The sequence below is a fragment of the Ambystoma mexicanum genome, chromosome 12, assembly GCF_040938575.1.
Source record: "Ambystoma mexicanum isolate Mex_15411 chromosome 12, UKY_AmexF1_1, whole genome shotgun sequence".
Classification (NCBI taxonomy): Eukaryota; Metazoa; Chordata; class Amphibia; order Caudata; family Ambystomatidae; genus Ambystoma; species Ambystoma mexicanum.
The window spans coordinates 441424876-441451004 of record NC_090936.1 but is presented as its reverse complement, the minus strand read 5'-3'; the positions used below and the strand labels follow the sequence as shown (position 1 = coordinate 441451004).

At 43.6% G+C, this 26129-nt stretch overlaps 1 protein-coding gene and 1 long non-coding RNA gene across 7 annotated transcripts in view; one reads left to right on the top strand and one right to left on the bottom strand.

Moving 5' to 3' along the window:
* Positions 1-26129, top strand: part of CACNA2D4 (calcium voltage-gated channel auxiliary subunit alpha2delta 4) — a 1390363-nt gene that overhangs the window by 278696 nt on the left and 1085538 nt on the right. The window lies entirely within an intron of this gene.
* LOC138513626 (uncharacterized) overlaps positions 1-26129 on the bottom strand; it is a 481408-nt gene that overhangs the window by 204258 nt on the left and 251021 nt on the right. The window contains exon 3 of the long non-coding RNA XR_011281785.1: positions 16610-16821. This is a non-coding gene — a long non-coding RNA (uncharacterized lncRNA). The remainder of the gene's footprint in view (positions 1-16609; positions 16822-26129) is intronic.

Sequence of the window (26129 nt, the reverse complement as noted above, 5' to 3'; positions counted from 1 at the left end):
ACAGCCTTACTCATTCGAAACAATAGGAAAATATGTGTCAACAGAGTAACGTGTTGCAGTGAAACATGATCAAAAACACTTCATGTGCCAGGGGGTGCGGCCTCCCGTGAAGCGCGGTGCCAGCAGAAATGATGCCCCTTGGAAAAGAATGCTGAGAAGATGAAAAACAAGACACGTCATGAAAAAAAGTGTGCCATGCCAAATAACACCCATGAGCCAGCCCATGCCAGAAGCATAGCTCCAGTGCCAGGAGGGAAGCAATGGTCTGAAATGATGTGCCAGAAGGGTAGTGCCAGGAGAATGATAGGCATTGGAAAGACATGGCATGGAGAATGACGCCACTCAGGAAAACTGTTTCAAGAATTGAATGCACAGCAGAGATTGTGTGCCAGGGGAGTTTGGTGGTCCAGCCGTCAATAAAGGGGTCCTTTTAACTGCCATAGGTTTTCCCCCCCAGTGCCAAGGCCTTTTTTGGTGATTTCAGTATTTCACCATGCAGAGCCTTCTAACATTTTCTCCTTCATTAACCCCTTAAGTGCCAAGGGCACTGGGGAGGTAATCCCAAGGACGAGATACCTCGTCCTTGGCACTTCCATGAATGAGTTTTTATTCAGCGCGAGCTCACTTCTATAGTGGCCTTAAAGCACACAACCCTTGGCTGAGTTTTAGGCATGTTGTGTAAGCACCTCAGGGGTCGAGGACCTTAGTCTGTTTGCAGGAAATGAACTGGAAATAATGGCAGATAAGGAAGAGATAATGTAGGCAGAGTAATAAGGAAGCAGGCAGGGTGGACTGGGAACCAAAAGAGGCCCTGGAAATAATGCTCAAAGTGGCCCCATATTACACATTTTCAGCAAGCCAAAACCACCTCTTGGGAGGATAGCTCAGTGGCAACGTGCTCGCCTTGGAAGCAGAACGACACACAGCCACACAGGTTCGATCTCCGGGTCCGCGCTTATAGACCTCTGGGTATTGAGCGTGTTATGAATAACCTATCATATCATATCATATCTTATCATAACATATATCATATCATATCATATGGGAAAAAGTGGAAATAAAATCAGTTGCCAGAGACAAGAGGCCCAGGCTGCAGAGGCCTCCCAGGAAATGTCCAGAGTTCCTTCTATAGGGCAGGCCACCCCTGGAAGGAGGTGAGCTTGAGAGGCTGTAGGGAGGAAGGATTTAAGGACTGAGAATAAATCATTGTGAATTAGTATGGATAGCATGTGTGACCGAGGAGCTAAGTATGCTGTGGGCAAGGTTGGATCCCCCAGAGCAAGCACAGCCCAGCAAACTGTCTCCACTCCTCCTTGCTGCTCTCGAGTTCTGCTGAGACTGGAATCACTAGGAGGAAGCGAGGTGGCACCTGGGTCTCAACACAGCCACGCCCAGTCCGGATGCCTCCTGCAGAGGCGAGACTTGCAGCATAATCCGCTCCGCCTACACAGCAGGCTATGCTATAAGTGCCCGGCCTGTCATTCTTCACGCTGCCGGGTCAAGGTTGTTCCCGCCCCTGCTTGTCTGCCCTACAGGGATAAGTGGTTTGCAAAATGGCTCTGGATAATGTGCACGAAGTCATAGTTCATGTGCACCTGGGGTGGCTACCTATGGTGCACAGGGAAGTACCAAGTCACAATCCCACACTGAACCCACACAGTCAGTGACAGATTGTTCAGGTAATGACAAACATGACACTGCGGACCACTAACCGCTGTTCCACCATTACGCAAAATATAGGGTGGGAGAAAGTTAAAAAAGTGCCAAGTCAAATGCCAAAGAGGCAAAGGAAGGTAGTGCCACCGCCAGTGTTAGACAAACTTGAAGCCGCTGTTGTTTGAGGCTTATGGTAGGGGTTTGTATTTAAGTGCAGTGGCCAGGAATATATACTGAAGGACCAGGGGTGGCTGGTTCATAATAGGCGAGGGGGCACTGACCCACCACAATCCTCGCCCATTATGGATGAGCCATGCCAGTCCAGGAGCACTCCCTCGGCTGCTTGTTGCAAGCGAGGGAGCGCTCCTGGGCTGGCTTGAACTGCCAAAGGGAAACTCGGTTCCTCTTTGACAGTTAATTTCCCCAGCCGCGCATGCTCAATCCGTGCGAGGCCAGGAGTGTTTTGCTGCTCCAGGCTTGCAAGGCCCATTGGGGATGCTGGCTGGAGAACTGCATGTTTGTATGTGCGGGGGGCGGGGGGAGTGATCCTGCTCCTCCTCATACATAAAACTGAGTGGGGTGCCACGTCATTGGTGCTCCCTCCAACTACTGGGTCCATGAGCACGAATCAGGATGTGCTCTGCTTCCTGATCCCTGTTCTTGCTTTGCTGGAACCGGAGGCTCTCTGAATCCAGACCAAAGCTGCGTGCAGGTTAGATTTTTATATTCTTTTAATAATGTATTATAATGTTAATACGTGCGTGAATGAGTCAGTGTATGGTGACTGGATGTGCGTATGAATGAGTGAGTGAATGCTGTGTGTGAATGTGTTGTGTGTATGTGTGTGTGTATTTGTGCTGGGCCAGGGAGTGGGTGGGGGTGGGGAGTTGTCAGGCCCCAGCACATTTATTACTGGGTATCTATCATAGATGCCCAGTAAATAATCATCACCCTTTCTTTAATCAACCAGCGGTTGATAAAAGAAAGGATGTTGTGCTACTGCATGGCTAGACTGGCATTTTGGGACAGCCATTCCAGCCATTTCTTGACACTTTTAATGCATAGCAATGATAAACTGAACATGAAATGTATTCTTACTTGTCTAGACTGGCATTTTGGGGTGGTCCAGTCTAGCCATTTTATTTTACTGTGGCATGACTTTTTTTACTGGCAATCTATGATAAACCAAGCATAATATGTATTACTTGGCTAGACTGGCATTTTGCGGCAAACAATCTTGCCCTTTCTTACTGTGGCATTTTAAAAAAACAATTCTGGGTATCTATGATAAACCATGCATGGTATCTGTTATTACTTGGGTGGACCAACATTTTGTGAATGCCAGCATGGCATGTGTCACTAGGCTAGCATGGCATTTTGGACAACCAGCCTAGCCATTTCTTACTGTGGCATGTTTTTTTTTCATTCTGGGCAACTATGATAAAGTAAGTATTTTAAGTGCTTTTACGTGTCTAGACTGGACTACATTGGGCAGCCAGTTCGTTTCTTGTTTTGTCATGGAATTTTTTCTTTTATTTATATAATTTTTAATTACAAACTCTCATACAAGACCAAGAACTAGAGATGAACTAACTACATAAGCATGTACACATAAAAAGCTAATTAAGTACAGCATATCTATAGCAAAAACAGGAGTTATAAACAAGCAGGAGAAAAATAGAGCAAAGAGTGGAGGAAAGAAGGGGAAGGATGAAGGTAACCAGTGAGCCAAACTTGAACAAAGGATACGCATAATAATGTTAAAAAAGACATTCACACATACAAATCATTACAGGGACCCCATATTGCATTATAATCATCTAGATATTTCTTCCGGATGAAAGACACCTTTTCCTTTGCTGACAGTAAAACCATAACATGCGTCCATTCTTCATGCAGTGGCTTATCCAAACTCTTCCATTTTCTTAAGATATTAAAGCTTTGTACAACCAGTATGTAGTCTCATAAGACACATTCAGAATCAATGACAATTGACCCAATGCAATGAGCATTGGTGACCTAGGAATATTACAATTGGTCACTATCTCCATTCTATTAATAACATCACCCCAATAATCTCCAAATGTGCTACATTCCCAGAACATATGCAAGGTTGTGCCCCTAGCAGCTTTACATGACTAGCATAAATCAGTTGGTAACAGTTCAGAGTCTTGCATCTTCAATGGCGTCCAATACAAACAATGAACAATTGTATGGGTGTATCACAGATCCAGATTTACCTTCATTCGGTAGAAGTTGCTACATATGCCTGACCAAACAACATCCGATATAGGAACTTGAAGTTCGTTCTTCCAAAACAAATGCTTTGCATTAGCAATAGAGGAAGTTGGAAATAGTAGACATTGAGGCAGGCATGGTGTGCACCTCAAAAAACAGCTCAACTCTGGTTCAGTATGCACACTTGCATTTAGAGGGAAAAACATGGACACAAGAATGCTAGATAATAATTGATACCTCTGTTCCTCCAGTAAACGTAGCTTATATTTGAAGCATAAAAAGGCGAAATATGCTAATCCATCTCCAATCAGGACACCTTTAAGATTCCAAATGCCAGCTTTCTGCCAGGAGCGCCAATTAATCAAATAATTCCCCCAGGTAATAGCCGGGTTGTACCAGAGACTTGACCCAAGTGATAGCAAGTTTTTAACGTAGTTTTTTGTGGACAGCGTGCAATAGCACCTGGAGCGTTTTAAGTGCCGAAAGGGATTACCACAATAAATTATTGCAGGCCCAAATATCCAGGCAGACTCAAAGAATATGACAAAATACTACTTTATTATCAGTTCAATAAAGTAGGGAAACCAGGAGAACAAACAGCTTGAAGCTCACACACTCTCAATGCATTTCGGTTACACAAAAGGTTTTATACCTTGACATACGTCAGCTTTGACGTCATCCTATGTGGCTAACTATAAAAACCTACTGGATGGAGGGATTGGTTAGGAAAAATGTATACATATAGTTTGTATTAGTGTAAGTATCATCATTGGATGCCTCTTATCTGGTAGGCACTCCCTGAAATACCTCTAACTACGTAAAATACTTATAATAGTATAAACACAGCAGCGGATAGGCCCATGCAACAATATATGGTCCACCATTACATATACCCTCATGATTGGTTGTCACTCTCTTACCAACCTTGAACATTCGGTTTGAAACCCAGATGCAAGGGAACAATGTCAGACAGCTGCCTTCCTTAGCTAATTAGCCTACCATCTCTCATCAAGTAGGCCCTAAGCCAAGGCTTCTTCTTTGTAGTTGACCTTGCTGACTGTTCTCTTCCTCAGAACTTTAAAGGGACTAAAGTTATATTGATATCTTCATCTGGAGCTTTATGAATAGGCCTTGTTTTCCAGTCCTGAATCACGTGTCAGGAGACCATGATTTTGTACATTTTGCCCTTCTATTTAGTGCTATTTGATTCAATTATATTGGGTGCTATTACTCTCCTTGGTCTCTGGAGACTTGGTTGCTCCATTCTGCATGTACTTTTTACATCTTTAATTCAACAATGCTTGGCATTTACAACTGTTCACTCCTTTACTTAATCCAAGAGAAATATGTCCTGAGTACATAGCTTATCCTCTTTGACTTCTTTCGAGCCATGTAGTTGCTCTTGCTCTGGCTTCCTTGATTCTGAGCCAAGCAAATATCCTTTGTTCTTGCACAAAATTGTATTCCAGCGCCTGTCAGCACTGCAGTCTTGGTTTCCCTTCTCAAGGCTTTTTGCTTATTATATACAATGCCGATGTTCATTAACTCAACATAGCTTCTTTACTTGCGTTCTATTTCCTACTTTAGCGAGCTTCTATGTTGTCTTATCTACCTTGTGTTTCTGCATATATACATCTACTACATCTCTTGTCACTTATCTTCTTAGTGTATATGTTGTTCTTCATATTCGCATTAATGTTTACTTCACCATTTCAATTACATCTTCATTTTTTAGATATCCATACATTGAGTTCTATATGTTCACGTAGCTTCTCTCTTTAGTGGCATCACTTTACATATGTCAGTCTTCACTTATAGTTATTCTATGTCCAGTGGTGTCTGCAGTATCATGTCTACTGTATCAGTTTTAAGGTACAATCAATACAGTTGTCTGAGCACAAAACCTCTCTCATACCTTCTATGTGGTATTGGGATGATAGCAGGTGTCAAACATAGTGCTTTCTTGCTGTTCTTCCAGGATAGCGGAGGTGAGGGGGTGGGTTCTATAAGTGACGTGTGCATCTGCCTCTCTACATTCCCTCCTCTGGTCGAGTCCTCAAGCACCCCCTCAATTTTCTTCAACTTTTCTTCACACTGTGATTTCTTCAGAATACATATCTTTTTGTCAACCCCCTTGGTCATCTGCATTCTTCATGTACTCATCCACACTAATAGCCATATGGCAACATTCCCGTCAGCATACAGAACACTGAACGTCCCACATAGTTCTTATGGTCCTAAAGATAGTAAAACTTTGTTCCGGGGGTGCCATAGGGCTTCCTTTCAGGTGCACACAGGTGGTGTTCTTGGTTTGTGTGTGTTCATCAGTCACAGCATTCTCATTGATCATTATTTTCATTTCAACAGCTTTCTTCACTGTCTTCTTACATTGTCCTATGAATATTCTCAGGAGACGGAATCCCAGCAATACTAACACCAGTATTGCTAACAGTATCTTGAATGCATTCACCAGCCAGGTTGGAATCCATGAGAACAGGTATGAAAACCAATCTTCATCCTCCTCATTTTCATCTACTTTTTCCATAATTTCCGTATGTAGGGTCGATAACAGAGTTATAGCTTCTGTCTGGGATCCATTTTCTCCATCATGGGCAGGTGTGTATGTACAGAAAGAAGGCCCAATCTTTGCACAAATGCCTCCTTCCATTGCTGTAATTAAGTCCAGGACATACATGTTCTGGAGGGTCGAGAGTCTGATGGCCCTAATTTCTTCTTTAATCACATTAAATCCTTCTATTGCTGTGTTAATTGTTTGTGGCAATTCCCATCTTGTGATTTGTAACCACTTGACATTGGCTGCAGGTTAAATTCATGGCATGAATATGGCTGTAAATATCACTGTTGTCCTAATGAACAATTTATGCTCATATGGAATATTGTGATAAGCTCCTATTGATTTTGGCGAAAAGAAATGTCCTCTCTTCTGACCGGTGAGGATAAGCAACCTCTTCTTCCTTTGATATGCATTCATTTTCGGAAAGCTGTCTACGTAGAAGTCACTTTGAGGGACCACTGTAATGAATCAACTTCCGAGCACCAGTGGTCCAGAGATGAATATCAGTATCTAAACCATCAATGAACCCCACACCTCTAGTACACCAGAAGGGATGCGAACAGATTGGAAAAACAAACAAATTATAAACCTCCTTGTCCAATTTTAGTAATGTGGATGGAATGGCAGGCTTATCTCTGCAAGGTCGTGGATCGTTGGTTAGTTGCAACACAGCGAAAATACAATTATTACCCTATGATAAAAGAGACTGTCTAGTCAAGGTTATCTACTCTATTATTATTCAACTGACAGTTCTAGCATAATACAAAATGCTACCCACCCGGTAAAGGTAGGACGGACAGTTTCAAGAAGGAAAATGGATGCACTCTGGATACTGACAGGAGGGTAGTCTGTAAAGTAATTAATCAGAAAAGTTCAAGGATACTTGGTTTCAGCACAAAGGGAGCAATGGGTCATAAAATGTCACTAGAGGTCTTCAGAGAAGGACCAGGGACAGAACCACAATGTACCTTGGGCTTGTAGAAGTTCTTGGTGCTCGACAGGGTCGAGTAGTTTTCAGGGCACTTTGCAGCTTCTGCAACAGAGTTTAAGATGGGAGACGGCTGTGGGTATTAAGCGACAGGAAGTTTAGCAAACAAGTGTGGATGGACGCTGCAGGCTGGCCTACATGGCAGCTCAGGGCCAGGAATCCTTGTCTCAGTGCTGGTTGGCAGGTCTGAAGCACTGATCGAGGCATCTTAGACGATGTTAGCGACTGCGGCATGACAACAGACAGAGGTGCAGTCGGTTGCAGCTCAAGGTGCTCGACTGGCTCGAAAATTTTCTTTAAGGTGGATACTGGTTGATGCTTGTCGATGCACTCATCCTAGCTTCTTCACTCGGATCATGTTATCCTTTAAGGCGGACGGCCTAAAGCTGAGGAGATTGTTGCAGGCACCGGCCTTGTCCTCGGTTTGGCTCTGAGACTCTCTGGCACATCCTGCCTAGGAAGCTTACTTGCAGAGCCTAGCAGGGCATGCTGTGTGCTGGCTGGGTGCCTGTTCTGCTGGAGGGTCCTCTGGATTCAGTATCTCTCTCTGTTCTCTGGGAGATGTTTAGGGGAGGGTGTCTTGCTTCCCTCTTTGCAGATCCTGGACTTCCTCCACTGGTTGAAGCTGTAAGGCTTCCTGTCTCCTTTGTTAACCTCTGCATCCAAGCCCCATGTGGGCCTGTTTGAAGTATACTCTGTTAGGATGTTAATTATGTTAATTTCTGCGAACATCTGCAGAGGGTAAACAAACGCACAGGGCGGATTCATGGAGCCTTTGATAGTTAATTAGGCTGGCCATGGCAAGAGGGAGGTTTTGCCTTCCCCCTTATGAGATGCCTTGGTGTACTCTTGGCTGTCATATTCCAACTAAATATGGCACAGGACGGCACCTGTAGGCTGTGTCCACCCAGACTACACGGGTCTATGTCGTGCGGGGAGCATAGGAAATTGTGTGCAGATTAGCGCCGTACATTTTCCGGAGGTTGATCTACCATCATTCAATTTCATTTAAAATTTCAAAAAGGTCCAGGCGTGTGCAAACTCATCATGCAGATGGTCAAATTTCTCACAATCACCAAAACAGGAACATGTATTTTCACTATAGAACATATTCCTCCCCAGTTTAGAGGCAATTCCATGTAAGCTCTGCATCCACAGGCCCAATAGTTGTCCATCAGCACAGGAGTTCCTCCTTTCGTTCCTGGCAGATTGATTACATGCCTACATCCTTTATTTACTCCAACTTTGTTCTAATCTCTGTTTCTGAAGCACAGTGTCACATTCTTCACTGGCAATATGGATATGGATCCTGCTTCATCTTCGACTCATGTTAATAACTTTGAATACTTGGCCCATTCCTTAAGATATTCATCATTCACTACTTGCCCTATCTTCACTGGTGCTGTCATCAATACACGTGCAGTACATCCCATCATTCCTTCTTTCCACCCTGTGCACTGGTGGCTACTTCTCCATACATCAATAGCTGAGATATCTCCCTGCATCCTGACAATCCTGGTGTTTCCCGTGTATCTGCACAGTCCAGTTTCTTTTGTTCAACAATCTTTACTGTTCCTCTATTTGGACCATTCAATGTGCACTGGATCATTTTGCTCTTCGAGTTTGGGTCTTTTATCATCTACTGTGTTTTTATGGAAGCATCTTCATATTGGGGCATTCTTTTTGACACCCATCATAGGGTTTCCCCTTTCCCTTAAAATTGTCCTCTTGTCATGCATACTTCTAAATGGCTGAGGCCCTTTGCATCATTTGTAGGTATTTTACTTGCTGTAAATGTTCTGACTGGGCTCATGGCATAATGGATGAGAGAACATACATAGCTGCTCTCATGTGATGCTCCCCACCTTATTCATGTGCTGATACCAAAGGTTATTCTTTAAATGGGTTGATGTATCAAGGCATGCCTTTATATACTGAAAATCCTCTCCATCATCCCTCTTAAGCTGGTTATTTTGTTTGGAAATATCAGGGAAAATATCACTCGTGCTTTTGTTAGGAAGAGAAACAGATGTCTCATTGTTGGACACTCCATCTAGATTATAAAACATCATTTGATGGAATGCTATAAGAATAACAAAATAAAGACAGCACATTGTACAAAAATGTGGCTACCTGGAATATTGCAAAATGATTCATGCGCTGTACTGCGTTTTTCACATTAAGCAGCCTTCTTGTTAACAATGTGTATCTCGCAAAATGGAAGATACCATTATCATTTATCCAAGTTTAGTTCCTGTTACTTTTTAGAATAACCACACCATTTTATAATAGACATGTTTATAAAATAGCAATGACGATCCTGTGGATAATGGTGGCTGTCTTAGGATTTTCCAAAATGGTGACAATATCAATGTGTCATCTCACTAGAGCTGGATAGGATCAAAGCATATATATAAAAACAGTATATAAGAATGTGTGCAACATTATAGGCAACATAAAATGTTGGGTGGTCTTCTTTTCTTCAAAACATTGTCTCTTTTACCTAACAGGGATAATTCTGTGTACACTGAAAAGTTATTTACTTCCCTTTAAACTTGGGAATTATCGGAAGTCCGAATAGTTTCACTGTCAACTTTTGCGGAAGGGGGAGGGATCTCACCTTTGCAGAGCTTTACGTCATTCAGATGCAGCCAAGTACATTTTCCTTGAATTTTTATGGCAGTGGGGGTGCCCTCCTCTACTAGGTATGGTCCTTCAAAACAGGGTTTATGCCAAGTGCAGACAAAACCTTTAATGAGCCCTTGGTCTTCAAGATACAAACTAAGTGGTTTCAAAAAGTCAGTTGGGTTGATCGTTTGGTTCCCTCTGATTTTTGGTCTGTTGGTATATAAAAGAAACATTAGCGGTCATATTTGTCAAATAATCATGCATCTCATCCCCTAATGTTTTTGCTACACTATGGGCATCCGTTTTTATTCGAGTGGGAGGAGAAAAGGGTACTCTCATGTGGCGTCGAGTCACCAACTCATGAGGAGTAAGGTGGTGATCTGATCTAGGCTGGTTTCTCCTTGCAAACAGGGTGAGGGATAGGCAATGTAGTCATCCCTTCTTCAAAGTCATCTTTACCTGTGCTATCCTCTCTTTGAGGAGTCTGTTTAAACGCACACCAATGCCATTCACCTGTTGGTGATAAACAGACAAAAAAGTATGCTTTATGCCTAGTAGAAGAGTTATTTGCTCAAACAACTAATTTACAAAATGCGTCCCATTATCAGACCGCAGGACTTCACATACACCCCATCTAGGAAACACCTCACATATGAGAAACTTGGCAGCACATGTGGCATTGGGGTGTGTGCATGGACTTGCCTCAATCCATTGTGAAACTGGACATACTACCACTAACATATATCTGGAGCCATTGCATGTTTGTAACATATCCACATAATCTCTATGTAGATGCTGAAGAGGACCAATGGGATGGGGTATTGCTCCTCTTACTGTGTGCAAGGTATGCCCCGTTGTGAATTTTTGACAGACAATACAGTTCATAATAAATTGTGCAACATGTTTTAACAAATTTGGTGAAACCCACTCTTCTGCGATCATGGGAGCAAGACTCTCTCTAGTTATATGCACAGGATAGTGAAGCAGATCCAGCACAACTTTCAATAATGCTAGATGCGTAACTGGCTTTTCAGTACTATCTTGTCTCCATATAGCCTCTGTGGGGGATAAAGAACACTGCCGTCTTTTCCATAAAACTTGTTCTTCCTGCAGAGCTCGACCTTGCTGCTCAATTGACTGTACAATGGATAACATAATAAAGCCTTCTTTCATCATCATACATCGTTCTGACATTTGCCTAACATTTTCTACTTCAAAATTAGAAATATTGCGAAAATATGCTGCTCTTTTTGCTTGAATGTCTGCGGCTTCATTACCGTGATAAATCATGTCTGCCCACTTAGTATGGGCGGTGCACTTCACCATGGCGATAGCCAATTGGAGCTTTAGTACCTTAATAAGTTTGTCAAATAGCGACTCATGTTTCACTGGTGTACCGTCGCCGCGGAGGAAGCCCCTCCTTTTCCAGCATGACAATCCTCCATGTACGGTTGATGTCACATGGGCAGAATCAATTCGCACTATCACTTCCTTGTCCTCATACCTCTGGAGTGTGGCGATAAGTGCCACTAATTCTGCTGCCTGTGCTGAACAATGTGAAGGCAATCTTGCAATTGTCACTACTTCAAATGTACCATTCTGTTTTAATTTCACTACTGCCGATCTCGTATGTCTTTCTCCTATCATTTGATAAATTCTTGAAGAACCATCAATGAATAGAATCCCCCCTCCTACAGCGTTTTCTTTTAACATGGGGAATATCATAAAACTCAATATATGTTGCACAATAATGTACATAATCTCCCTTGTCTACTGGTTCTGCTATGAATGTTGCTGGATTCACAATTCTCCAGCTAACGATATTAATCCCTTGGCTTGATCACTTCATATCCTGATGCTCTTTGAGTAGTCAACGTGCTTTTGGATTTCTCCAAAATGGCGAATAAGGAATGTTTGACGAATAACGTTATTGAGCACCTCATTGAAATACTTGCAGCTTCTCAATTGCGAAGCAGCAGCAGCTAATGCAGGTTCACAGGGCTAATGTCCTCTCATTACTGGGTCTAAAATCCCACTGTAATAAGCTAATAGTTTATGTCCATGTCCTAATGTTGTCTCCTGCGTGAGTACTGCTATCATCACCATTCCATTTGAATACGAAAATAAGTAGAATTCCACATTATAGTCTGGAATCCCTAACACAGGGATTGTACAAAACACCCTTCTTAATTTTTCAAATCCTCCTTTTCCTGTCATCTCGTCCATCCATGTTATCTCACCTTTACTCATCTGAGTTTCTTTGAGTTCTTTTAAAAGTGGTCTAATATATATACTGTAATCAAAAACCCAGGCCCTACAATAATTGTATAGGCCTATAAATTGCAGCATTTCCCTCACTGTCTCAGGTCAGATAGTTTTCATGTTTGCTTCTGCTCTCTCAGGTGTCACCTATTTATTTATTTATAGAACACCAAAGCCAGGCACTACATTGACACTGCAAGACTTAGGAGACAGGACAATAGAAAAGAATCAAGGAGATAGCAAAGAATCAGCAAAATAAATGAGTTTTCAAAGTTTTCCTAAAATGCATCCAGCTGGTTTTTAGCCTAAACAGCATAGGACGGGCATTCCAGACATGAGCCACTAGCACAGGAAAATATCTCCCTAGGCCTCTGCTTCTTTTAGGTCTAGGGATGGTAAGTTGACCACTAGTGCTGGAACGAAGCGATCTTGTGGGATTATACTTGATCGAAGGTTTCTTCATATATTTGGGCACATTACCATGTATACATTTGTGGGCCAGGCTAACGGCCTTAAACTTAACCCTAGCTGCCACAGGGAGCCACATAACCTGACCCGAGATGTGGTCTCTCCTAGGAATGTCATAGACAACTCAAACCACATCATTCTGTATGATCTGCAGTGTGTCAATGCAGCTAGTGTTTGCCCCTACAAGTAGGGTGTTGCAGTAGTTTAACCAAGGCAGGATAATGGCTCTTGCCAAGGCAGCAGGATTTGTCTGTGACAAAAAAGGTTTAGCATGTCTTAGTACCTTAAAATGGTATTGAGTACTATGAACTACCCCTTGCACATGAGCGACTGAATTTACGGCTGCATTCATGTGAACGCATGGCGTCTTGACTTTGTTTCTGATAGCGATTACAGAACCATCAATTGTCAGGCTGGAGTAGTCAACACCCAGCTTAGATCTGGCTTGGGTGTTCCCAAATATCGCTTAAGACGATGCTAACCTCACAGACTGCGCTCAATTATACATATGCCACATCTTTGTGGTATTGGATTGGTAGAGGTTGGGATTTTTAGAAAATAAGGAAGTAAGTAAGAGAGACACCTGTTAAGTGTTTAAAGAATCAGGTTTCTGTATTTCAAATTTAACTAAAAGGCAAAGATATTATTTGCATTACATTTCAATTTTAACAAAAGAATAGGGTGATGCATAAGAGGAACTTGGTCACACTTTACATATGTGCTAGATATGCATTCAAGAAAGAAGAAACTTGTTTTCGCCAACACGTGTTTCAACCTATCTAGGTCGTCATCAGGGCGTGAAGTTAATAATGGTTGATACAATTAACATATTCAATCAACAATATTTGGCTGCAGCTGGTATGTTACTTAATATCGTAGCTGTATTCAGGACCTGGGGAAACTCTGCTTTGACAACATTGTTTAGGGGGCGTAGATCCTGAATAAATCTCCACGACCCCCCGTTGATTTCTTTACTGGGTACACAGACGTGTTACATGTGGAGTCTGATGGGACCAATATCCCCTGCAGTGTCAAAGCAGAAATGGTTTCAAATATACCTTCATCTGCTTCTCTGGACATGGGGTACTGTTTTGCTTGTGGTAAAATTGTTCCTGGCTTAAGCTCTGTTTTAACTGCTTCGGTTCCCCTCAGTAGACCCACGTCATATGGACTGTTGGTCCATAAAATGCTTGGTACTTTTTCTAGATCTGTCTGGAAAAATGATGCCTTCTTTCTTACCAATGCCATTCTCTGTGGTATTTCCCTGTTCTCCACTTTCATCGAATAGGTGAGACTTATGAAAAATACTAATTTATCCTCTGAATTCTTATCTCTGAACAACACCTTGTCTGTCAAGTCTGTCAGTCTATACCCTTTATGAAGAACTATTAATGTTCTCCATGCTCTTCCTTCATCATCTGTTCCATGAATAATCACCCTTTCCTCTCTCACTATCACTTCCTCCAGTTCTATGGGAATAACCTGTCCTTCCTCGTCATCCATAGGTACGTGTGGCCTAAACAAACATTTGTCAGGTATTCTCAGCAATTTACCTTTCACTCCAGGAAGCCATGTAAACAAATATTTACTCCATACAAAAATACTTCTTGATCTAAAGGGACACCTCATAATGCGTGTTCCCCTGTAAATGGTAATATACATTTTCTTACATTCATGTGATGTATCCCTGGAGTGGAACATGTATTTTCTTTGTCAGTAACATATATTGGGCCTCATTACGATTATTCCGGTCGGGTAACAACGGTACCGGTAAGCTTGCCGGTACCGTTATTACCGGACCGGCATACTCTGAGTTCTGCAGGCGGGTGCCCTCCTGCCCGCTAGATCTGACCTGGCGGGCGGGACTGCACCCACCCACAGACCATGTCAGATGCACTGGCACCATTCATGAATGGTGCCAGTGCATCCGGCCTCCGCATCCGGGAGCATTTCATTCTGGCGCCCGCAAAAGGGCAATTACCCGGTCCAGCAAGGCCGTACTGACCCGGTAATTGCCCATTCGCGGGTGCCGGAAAAATGTCCAAGTTTGGCGACAGCCTGCCGGTTTTACCGGCAAGGCTACCGCCAAACTTGTAATGAGGCCCATTGTCATATTAAGTTTTGTCATCAAGTCACATACTGATATGTTAACTGGTGTTTGCCAAGAATACAATAATAGCATAGACATGTCAAGTTTTCCTATTGAAATTGGTAATTCATCAGTAAATGGAACCAAACTCATAACCCCAGAGAATCCCTGGACATTCATGGCAATGCCAGACATTGGGTACTTTCCCTCTTGAACACCGGAACAAGAAGTCGCTCCCATGTCTACAAGAAATCAAAATGACTTGCCTCCTATAGTTACCCTGAGCCTTGGTTCCTTTTGGGGGTCTGGTGTCACGTATAGTACTGAACACATCAGATCACTCTGTGTGCTTTCCTATTGTGGATATAAATGAATCCCTGTACCCGTAAAAGGATTCCCTTCCACTACTGTTCCACCCCCCTATCCCGGGTGTAGCTATGTGTGGGGATCCTATATTCACCTTCCATTGTGGCATCGTCGTCTATTGTGTCTGTGCTTGTGGTGCTTGAATAGGTGCTTTCTGTGGTTGCCCTTTGGTGATTGTGGTTGCAGCAGAATCGGCTGTGTTTGCTGTATTTGTGGCACATTTGTCTGATACAGAGTGTGATCTTGAGCATAATACTCCAGTGGTTCTGTATTATATGGTGGGAAATAACCTGTCCCCCATCTTGGAACTTGCCAGTTCTACTGCATGCCCCCTCTACTTCTACATGTTCGGGCAATATGTCCTATCCTCCCACAATTCCAGCACTGCTGCGGCTCTCCTCCATTAAATCCCTGTTCCCCCTTGAAGGTTTTAAAATCCACCTCCTCGCCCTCTAAATCCATTCTCTCTAGCACATGGCCAAATAGTTTACCTGCCCTGATTTACGGGGTACCCTACATTGATTGGGTGTGTAGGCGGTCACTCTTGTGTGACCACTCCTTCGCCACTCTTCAGTACTCCTCCTTCTATGGCAAATGTCGACAACTTCTTCTGAACTATCTTTGCTTCCTCAGGCTTCTTATTCTCAGCTTTGCTCTTTATCTTCTTGTGTCTTTACCTTGTATTTCCTTGCAAAACGCTACACATACCGTACATGCATCCCTGCTCACACCCAGAGTCGGACTGGGCCATAATATTGTCATGGGCACCAATGAAAAAGTGGCCCACAGTTGTAAATGACTATTAATTTCATTTATGACACAGTTTGAATATTATCCAAGGGGGAGTTTTTGGATAAAATGTGATGCAAGTTGTGCATTTTAAAGAATATTTACTCAGCAACGCTGGTCAAAACTATTAGCCGCATAGTGAAGTAACTCATTAAACTAGCCAACAATGGCCAAAAAAGTGGCCCACTTTGATGACAGAAACTGGCCCACACCAACATTTTGCATTTTTGTTTCAGCCATGGGCATAATGACTTTAGGCCAGTCCGAGCCTGCTCACACCTGCACTTCTACCTGTTGTCATTTTGCCCAAATGTTTGTCTACCCTGGTTTGTCATATTTTCGTTCACCCATCCATTCCCCCCAACTCACTCTTTCTGTCTTTTCACTGTCCCTTCCTCTAATTTCTCAGACTACGGTTTGGTTTAACACCCAGGGGCGGGGTCGCAATTCACTCACCCACGGAAAAGGACTCAGCGCTTCACGACCACTATGGTGGTAATTTGTGCAAAATAAAAGTGAAATAACAAAACATAACATAACACATACTTACAATTTAGGTACAGTGAGATTGGGAAATTTGCCCAGATTTACACAGCGTTTGGTCGAGTGTGAAGGAGTGATTCTAGAGCCTGTTTCTGGGTCCCAGAGTCAGCTACTTATGTTGTAGCTCACATCTTCTCCATGTACTCCATGTTCTCACAATAGTGCTATCAGAGAGGCAGACTGGGTAACTGCCAGCATTGTTTTTTCGTCAGCCAATCCCTATGGACAAGAGAGAACAGAAGAAAAGTTAGCATTGACCTCAATTCAAGAGCATATGTAGAACGGCCAAACTGAATAATAACTTCGTGTGTGCAGTGCGTGAAGAGACTTCAAGGAGGGGCAGCAGGAAAAAAGCCAGGCAAGTTGGGTGCATGAAGGGGGGATAATGGGACATTTGGGGTTCAAGCGACTCCCTGAAAGGATGCATACCCAACAGAAATACACCAGTGGTTAACACATCCTCCTGCATTTCCGCAGGGCCTGCATGCGAAAGGTAATCGAGCGGCCCGAGTCCGCCAATGGAATGATGATTGCCTGACATTGGTCTAACAGCAGATTCAAATAGGTACGATTAATGCGTATACAGGTTCTTGAAATCTGGTACTAGAGTTGGGATGATGGCACAGCGGGTTTGACAAGTTCTTTGGAGAGACTAGCAAGAGACTGGCTAGTGTTCAGAAGATTGAAGGAGGATTCTATTTGAAGACTAGACACATGTGTAGGAGCACTGGTAACATGCTTCATGAGGACACAGACAGGATCTGGAACCAGTTAGTCTGGCATGAAGCACAGCACGCCAGGACCGGAGCAGGAGACAACACAGGTGTGATTATGCAGACAGACAGGTGCAAATATTACAGAATCTCAGAAGCACAGCATCTTGGCTCTTGGCAATGGTCTGAGATTTCCTGCAGCCATCTTTTTGTAGTTCAAAGATTGTACGGCAATCTACTTTGTAGTTCTTTTTTATTAATGATCCAATTTGTATTTCTGAATGCATGGCAATGTGATTACACTCTAAAGCCATGCAGGCAGTGATTGGGTTGGGTTTGGCTAGAGGGATGGAGTCCCTGCGCACCCATGCCGGCATGCCCTTTTTAAAGCCTCTGCCCCACACCTGAACAAATCTCCTTTTGGGCCCTAAGGACAATATTTTGCCTCTGCTGTGCACATGGAATTCACTGCCCCACACCTCCTTGATGTTTCAAGAAAGTTCTTTAAAAGTTTAGCTGTGACAGTGGGTGTGGACAGGGAGCCAATAAGAGGCTTCTACTCTTCTCTTTTTGCTGGTCCTTAGTCAAGGGTGATGGATGCCAAATAACACCTTTACACCATGTTCTTCCATGTGCACACACCTTCTCCTCTCCTACAGGCAATATGTCCCCACCACTTGACACGCCAACACCAGTGACCCATTGAATGCACCCAAAGGAACAGCGGCACGCTCTGCTGTTCAGAGCTGACATTGACCAATATATTGTTGGCCAGAGTCTTATTTCCTTTCATGTGTTTATTCAGCACCCCCGAGATGTTACATTTTTCTAGCAATAATAATGTGGCAGGTTGATGATGTAAGTGTCAAGTCTTTTTTTGTAGTGTGTCATAATGCACACCCAGGAGTGGGGGGGGGGCAGACTGTTACTGAAAAATATGGAGGTAATATGTAGTGCGGAAAACTGATTCTGAGCCTGAATCCTACTTATTATTCAGCTCTTGCTAGGTACCGCTCACTTAGACAGATAAAAAGTGACTTTTATAGTTGTGTCCCCGAAAGACGGCATACCTTTTTTAACCAGGTAAAACATTTATGTGTGTCAGTAATGGTGCACCCTCGCTATCTAGGTTTCTTTGCAAAAGTTGTTCCAGGACCGTATAAAATTACCACATTTGCCTGAAATTCGGGCCATACTGCTATAATACCCCCTCAGAAAACCCTGCCTAGTGCGCTCTAGCACCTTGAAGCGTCTCGTGTGCTCGATGGAATTACCAATAATGATCTCAGACCCAAATAACCAGACAGGCTCAAAGAATATTGCAAAGTACTACTTTATTATCAGTTCAAGTAAAGTAGGGCAATCTGGCAAACAACAAACTGTAGTCCATGCACTCACACTTACATTTAGATTATACAAAGGTTTTATACCTCAATGTACGTCACCTATGCTATCATCCTATGTGGCAAACTGTAAAACCTATTGATGGGGGGATTGGTTAAGGAAACATGAAAGGAAACATGTGTGCCTACCATATCATATTCATTTCAGTGATGTCATCAATGGCATTTGTGATGTCATCTTTCATGCCCCGGGGGTCAGTCTTAGCAGTGCACGTTGGTGGCGCGAGATATGGTTGCTTAGCTTACCATAACTGGCAAATTTCTGTGGTTTTTCGGTTTTACTTGCAACCATAACGTCGCTTTAAGAAAGTTTTTTGAGTGAATTTTATGGGTTTATACCAGTGCACCCTAATTTGATACAACTTCCTAATATCATACTTACCCCCCATATAGCAGCATTTTTGTCTTTTTAAAGTGTTTCATCTTAAAACTGCCATTCACCACCTTCGAGCATCATTTTTAACACTTTTATACACTTTTTCCAAACTTTTTCCTCTGTTTTTCTGTTCGTCAACGTTCCCGAGCATCTGACGTAATTACAGACTTTCCAGATAGTGTCAAGTGACCACGCACGTGGGCACGGCTTGTTGACGTGTTCGTGAACGCATCCGAACTTAACAAATGTGTCCGTGCTTCACTCACAGTTTGGAACTGCATTTTCCAGCTCATCTAGGAACTTTAAAGCTCAAAATGTACCCTTGCACAGCTCCTACACCTATTCTTACTCATTATCCATTAACAATCTAGCACACAGCACATACTTAGAAGATTATTAGCAAAACTTCTATTTATTTTTAAAGTGGCATCACCTATTGCCATCCCTCCTCCCCAAGAGGCACTACCACCACCAGCTGGAGGACCTACAAAACGAAAGAAGCACAATACTTCAAAAGACAATGAAGAGGACCAGGAAGATGAGGTAGAGGAAGTGCCTACCTCTAGCACCCAGAGAGAATCATGGGTGTGGCAGTTCTTTACCACTGTTGGGAATGTACCAAAGGCTAAAGCTACCAAAGTGAAATGCACTGAGTACTCAGTCGAGGACTACCTGGGCAGTACTCCTACGGGACCACCTACATACGCTGCCACACCAAATCCAACCACTGCAATGCTCTCAGAAAGGCTGTTCCATTCTTAGGAAGTAGTAGGCTGTCTTCCTCTACCGCATCTTCCTCAACCAATACTGTAACCACACATCCTAGTTTGGTGGGATACAGAATTCCAACAGGTGCCTTGCAAGCGATAAGAGGCTGTTAATCCATATGGTGTGCCGCCAATGACCTCTGCCTTAACGCCAGTAAGACTGAGATTCTACTCATCGGCACACCCACTCCCTCCTTCCCTGCAGCTCTCTGGCCGGCCTCCCTTGGCCCCCTTCCTGCCCCTACCTGCAAGGCTAAAAACCTTGGGGTCATCTTCGACCCCACACTCTCCTTCTCTCCTCATATATCTGACGTCTCTAAGAAGTCACACTACCAGCTGCACCTCCTCAGAGGTATTTTTCCCTTCCTCTCCTTCCCCCAGAAGCTCACTGTCTCCCGAGCCCTGGTTCTCTCAAGGCTGGACTACTGTAACAGCCTCTATCTTAATCTGCCTGCCTCCACTCTCCGCCCTCTGCAACTTATCCAGAACAGAACTGCGAGACTTGTCCTTGGCCTCAAGCCCAGGGACCGTATCTCTCCAGGACTGAAATCTCTTCACTGGCTCCCAGTGGCTGCGAGGATTAAGTTCAAAACCCTCTGCATTGTCCACAAGGCCTTCTGGGGCCTGGGGCCTAAATACCTTCAACTCTCTCTTCCTAAATATCTTCCTTCACGAGCCCTTCGCTCATCCTTCTCCAACTCCCTCATGGTCAGCCGCTTCTCGAAGCAACGAGCTGGGGGTAGATCTCTCTCCGCAGCAGGGGCCTCCCTCTGGAACAGCCTTCCTGCCTCCCTGAAACTTGAGGAGAACCATCTCCGGTTCCGGAAGCACCTCAAAACCTTCCTCTTCGCTTCTGCCTTCTCTCTCCCTCTCCCCTGCTAAACCTGCTTAACTCCCCACTGAATTCTGCACTAAACCTGCGTCTGAGCCACTCTCAGCGACCTCGGTCCAGGTCCCAGCCACTCTCCACTTGCACTGCCTCCCTGGCTCCCCGTGCACTGTGGGACTGTCACTGCATCCCTACAGCCCCCTTCCCAGCACTTGCTCTGCACTTACCTCGCACTTGCCACCAGCTGGCCCTTTTATTTATTATTTATTATTTATTTATTTTTACGCTACTTACCTTGTACCGCACTTCCCCCCCACCTCCTCCCCCTGCACTTTCTCCTTTTCCCCTTACCTCTGCACTTGCGCGATCTGAATGACACCTGGCCTAGTAGGATCGTTTGTCTGTCTTCCCCTTGTTTCCCTCCCTCCCTGCCTCGTCGCGCCTTGAAACACTTGTGTATAGGCGCGTTACAAATATCATATCATATCATATCATATCATATCTTTCGAAGACAACTGTCCTCTGTATATACTGCAGCCCACCACTCTGCAGGGGGAAGCAATTTCAAAGTTCTTTTGAAGCTGTAATCAAGGAGCATGAGAAACACTGCTCCCCTACCTTAGATGTAACACATGCATAACATCCTCCCCTGTCCACCTGCCCCTCCATATTTGTAGTTGGTGCCCCTTCCCTCATTTTCCTCCCCACCTTACTTTCTGGCCTCTCCTGCAAAAATAAACAAATACATAACAAACAAAGTATCCTTTAGGAACCACCCTTCACAGTTAAAAAATAGAACTAAGAAATAATCTTAGACTCCATCTACTTTACATTTTTCAGTGAAGTATTCAGATTCAATCAAATTCTCCAACATTCCCATTAGCATTTTCTACTATGCTAATGGGAATAATGGACAATTGTATACTATAGAAAGCACAGAACCAATTTTCTGTCTGAAATTCTTCTCTCTAGTATACAATAAACACCATAATCCATTTCCCTTTATGACTATTCGCAGTCTCTGCATTCCCCTGTGTAGCCCATGCCTAATTAGAAAACCTGGATTGCACATGCACACCACCACACAAGACAGCCCTTCTCCTCTTTTTACTGTTTGTAACATTCCCTCATTGCCTGCTTTAAACCATTCACACATATATCCACCAATCACTTAAAAAAACTCTACTTGTAGCCTATCAACATATTAAACTTCCACCCACCAACTGCCACTTAACAATGTTCTACAAATCTTTTGCATCTGCAGTTTCCATACTTATGCCAAAGAATTATACTTAGTGCTCCTATAAATGCACAAATGCATTGTGCAATGAGAGAACTCCATACGTGAAAGTGGCAGTACGGATGGACAAGTGCTCATGGGAGCCTAGGAGGAAAGTGCAAAGGATGCCAAGGTAGGAGGCCACCAGCTAACTACTGGGGCACAGGAGTCCCAAGGGTGGGGTACATCTTAACCGTAACGTCCCTTTAACATTTTTTCTGTCAATTAAATAGGTTTTCATAAGTTAACATTTTTCATAATTTGACATCACTATATATAAGTTATTAATAATCCCTGTTTTAACATATATTAAACAACTATACACCTCCTTTAACAAACATATTTTTTGCAACACATATTTATGTTTATCGTTATCAGCCGCGCATGCTGGGGATGCAAGTCCTTGTTCAATTGCCTAGGGCATGAGGCTCGACCATGACCCCAGCCCCAACAAATGACCTCCGTTGTCCACTGCATCTATCCAGCATCCTAGTTCAGTGTCCACTATGCCCTCATAATGTAACCAATGGCCCGTGCTGATGGCTTGCGTGGCTACTCTCCACAATCCATGGGCTTCGGCTATGCTGTATACCCCCAAAGGCGAGTCAGAGTAGAGATTTGTCCTTGCTGAGAGTCAGGCACACTACCCACAGCAGAAAAGTGATATCACTATTTTTTCTACTTACGTTTCGACACATTCAAAAAAGTAAAACACAGTACAGATTTGCAAAAGCATCCTTTCAGGTGCTTGCTAACGCTCCTCATACAAGTTTGCTGCAATCCCGTCCAGCGTTCTGGGCAGCAGCCTAAAGCAGAATTTTGTATCCCCTTCAAACCTAGAGCTTTGGCCATGCCGCATGCCCTAATAAGTAAATCAGAGTAGGCATTCGTCATTGCTGAGGGCTAAGCCCATTGTCCATGCCCAAAACTTATATCCCTATTTGTTTTGCTTACATTTAGACACTTTGGAAAAATAAAACACAGAACAGATTTGCAAAAGCATGCTTTCAGGTCCTTACTGATGCTGCTTGTGCAGTTTTGTTGTAATTCAGTACATCACTTCAGACTGTAGCCACAAGCTAAATATTTTTTCCTATTTAAACCAAGGGCTTCGGCCATACTACATGCCCCAATAATCAAATCAGAGTACACAATTATCAAGTAATTGTAGGACGGTAGAATTTACAAAATCCGTCCAGCGGTTTGTGCTGTAGGCGTGAGCAAAATTTGTGACCATTGCATCTATAAGGAAAACCACACATTTTGGAATCCCATATAACTTTGTGCCCCCTGGATGGACGAAACCTCACCAAACTTTGCAGATTTAATCCAAGAAGGGCATATACCTTCCTTGCAAAAATTCGGTGAAGATCTGTCAAAGTTATAAACTGGTCAAAAAGTGCTCATTCTATGGTTTGAGCAACTTAACCATAACTACGCAGCTGCTACCACAGGATGTGTAATAAGTATTAGTAATATCACTGGGTGCCCCTTATCTGGTAGGCCTGCCTGGAATCATCTCTAAATACGTATAATACAGATTATAATTTTTCATTTATTACGTGTTTAATACCAATGAGTGGTTTCTAAGCACAGGATCGGAATTTGAATCTGTGTTGCGCTATGTTGTCTTGCTTCCAAGACACACATTGCCCCTGAGCTATCCTTCCTCAGCAGACTAGCAGAGTAACAGCAACGGGTTGGCCTGTGCAACATTGTATAGCATGTTGCTACATCGAGTCTCTGATTAGTTGGCATTCTCTCCCAACATTGGACTTTCGGCTTGTTAGCAGCACGTAAGCAAAAAAAAAAACAAGTGCTGAGAGTAACGTCAGACTACTACTCACTTGCCCAATTAGTCCATCATCTCTCATCGGTCCGGCCCTAAGTCAAGACTTCTCCTTTTTAGTTGACCTTGCAGCCTGTTCTCTGTTCTGGGCTTACAATGGAGTGTAGGTACACCATTATCTTCATCTAGAGCTTAATGAATAGCCCTTGTTTTCGGCTTCTGGATCACGTGTGAGGAGACCACAAATGTGTCCATTTCGACCTTCTATTTACTGCTATTTGATTTAATTGTGATGGGTGTCATTACTCCTCTTCGCATCTGGAGACTTCATCACTCCACCATGCATGTGCTTTTCGCATCCTTGATTGTCCAATGCTTGGCACTTGCAGATATTTTCTTTTTTGCTTAATTTAAGAGAAATGTGTCTTACGTACATGGCTTATCTTCTTGACTCCCTTTGTGCCTTGCAATTATTCCATGATGTGGCACCTCGATCCCAGGCCAATAGACTCCTCTTTACTCCTCACACAAAGCTGTTTCTCCAGCGTCTCCTGACTGTGCAGTCCTGGTCTGTCTCTGAGGTAGCTTGATTGGTTTCAACACAAGTCTGACGTCCATCTTTCCATCATGGCCGCCCTAGCCATGTTATGTTTTCTTCTGCAGAAAGCCTCTATCTGTCTCGTCTACCTTGCGTTTCTGCACATGTACATTCACTTTGTTTCTACTCACTAATTCCTTTGGTGCATATGATTTCTTCATATTCGATTATGTTTCTCTTATTACTCCAGTTAGATCTTCACTCTTAAGTATTTGTATATCGTTTCAATATGTCTGTGTGTCTTTCCTTCATGACGTCACCCTACCCTTGTCTGATTTCACTTATAGCTCTTCGATGTCCAATGGTGTGTGCAGACATCCGTCCACCCTTTCAGTGTGAGGGTACATTTGATACTGTTGTCTAAGTGCATATCATCTTTCATACACTCTATGCGGTATTGGGATAATACCTGGAGTCCCACATAGGACTCTTCTCCTGTTGTTCCACTAGGATGGCAGTGAGGGGGCAGCAGCAAGGGATAATGTGTCCACCTGCTCCTCTACACTACCCAGGGCTGACATGCTTCTGAATACTTCCCAGATAAATTACTCATATCTGTTCACATGGGTCCTGCACCATTGCTCCTACCGGAAACCAAAGAGTGTCCTAGCAGAAGAAAAGAATCAAGCTGTTCTGGGTGTCTTTCAGCAGGGAGAGAGGGAGAGCGGTACAGAGGAAGGACGAGTGGATGCACTGCTAAGGGAGAGACCTATGTAGACAGGAGTGTGAGTGTTGTTTCTAGATTATGCACCAGAGCCGTACAAACTGAGAGGCTGCATCTAGTTTCTGGGACTCACAAAGGCATACTCTCCTAACTGACAGTGGAGTGAAAAATGGCCAACCAAACCCACACTAAAAGAACAAGAAACAGTTTCTAAAGCAAAAAAGATCATTGCTATGCACATGTCTAAGGCACAAAATAACTTGCGCCAGTCATCTGGGGTTGGGGAAATTAAACTACATATAGAAGAGTCAGTTCTTCAGTTCTTTCCTAAACTGTAGGAGATGTGGAGCACTCTGGTTTGCAACTGGGTTGGTGTTACAGAAGGCCAGAGCATAGCATGGGAAAGACTGTTTCCTAATTCTCTCCCTGCAAGAGAGTCTTGTTTCCTGTCTGGTGATGGTTTTACTATCAGATGACTGTGTTGAGTCTTATGTTTTTAGTTTGGCCTTCAGATAGGCCGATGTACCAGCAGTAGTGGTATGCCTAGATGACAACAACTAGTAATCTAGTAAGCAGCAAACAAATAGAGGGACTCACTAACCTGGGCAGCCGATGGGTTCCGAGGGCAGCAACACGGATGAAAGGAAAGGTCTCCCGGGAAACTCTATTCTCTCCCTGCCGATGAGAAATCTCGGCAAGGGAGAAAACACAACCCCCAGGGAAAACCCTCCGGGGGAAAAAACCCTGCTGGTACACGAAGGTGGATCTGTTCGGCAGTCGTCTTCCGGTGTTCGGTTCGATTGCGATCGGGAAGCGGACTGTGGGCGTGACTTGTCCTGAGCAGAAAACAAGAGAGGAGAGTATCTGCCCTAGATTGCAAGGTAAGAGCTCTGGATGAATAGATCGTTACTTACTCCAGAGGCGGATATTAATGAATTCACATATGCTCGGAGCGAAACCCCACAAGTAGGGGTCTGCTCAGCCTAATGGAAAGGGAAGACCTTGTCCGGGAAAACAGAAGTCAGAGATTAGATAAACAGTGGGAGTTAGGAAAGGACAATGGGAAAAGATTGATGGGAGCTCCCGGGAAACTCACTTCTCAGCGATGG